The 770-nt window shown below is 31.2% G+C and overlaps 1 long non-coding RNA gene across 1 annotated transcript; it reads right to left on the reverse strand.

Annotated features, from left to right (window-relative positions):
* LOC117122196 lies at positions 1 to 770 on the reverse strand. The gene is made up of 2 exons (XR_004447681.1): positions 690 to 770; positions 1 to 46 (listed from the first exon to the last, which is right to left on the reverse strand). It is a non-coding gene; the product is annotated as an uncharacterized LOC117122196 (long non-coding RNA).

The following is a 770-nucleotide window of genomic DNA, read 5'->3' on the forward strand; positions in this document are numbered from 1 at the left end:
TTCCCATTCCATCGATGATGAATGAATAACTCTTGTCAACTTTCCACTGAAAGTCAAAACAAAATATTAATGAACTTAAAATAAGGTTCCTTTAACATTTTCCTTAGCAGCTGTACACTGAAATTGATTTTTTTTTTTTGGAAATTCATGCTTGCATAAGAAATAATTGTAGGACAACAGTAGCAGTAGATAAGAAAGTATAATACATACTCCAAGTATTGAAATACATGCCATCGTGTGGGGATTCAATATTTCGACATTAATTATGTCATCATCAGGAAATCATTCCTAATTAATAATAATTAATGTCGAAATATTGAATCCCAACACGATGGTGTGTATTTCAATACTTGGAGTATGTATTATACTTTCTTATCAGTAGCAGTAGATGTTTATGATAATTTATTTGTTTTTCTGCTTTCAGACTTGTCTATGGCTTGAATTCTAAATGATTGCACTAAAAGCTCCTAACATTTGTATCAAGAATGCACAATATTAAATATGAATGAAACAAAGCTTTCATAGACAATTTCTTATATTATTTTAAAAATCATGTTTAAGTAGCATTTAGCTTTTATCACCCCTAATAAAATGATTACTTCTACAAATGTTACCATATTGCTGTACCAGTAAATGAAAAATAAAGAGGATAGGGTGTGTAATTTGTTAATTTTTGTTTGAATCCTTACCAACTCTGATACACTCGAGTGGCGTTTGTTTGGTGCAACCCGATGTAACTCGGTCAGCAACGTCTGAATTCGCTGGTGCTG

The sequence above is a fragment of the Anneissia japonica genome, unplaced genomic scaffold, assembly GCF_011630105.1.
Source record: "Anneissia japonica isolate Jap-2015-1 unplaced genomic scaffold, ASM1163010v1 scaffold39528_len770_cov112_single, whole genome shotgun sequence".
Classification (NCBI taxonomy): Eukaryota; Metazoa; Echinodermata; class Crinoidea; order Comatulida; family Comatulidae; genus Anneissia; species Anneissia japonica.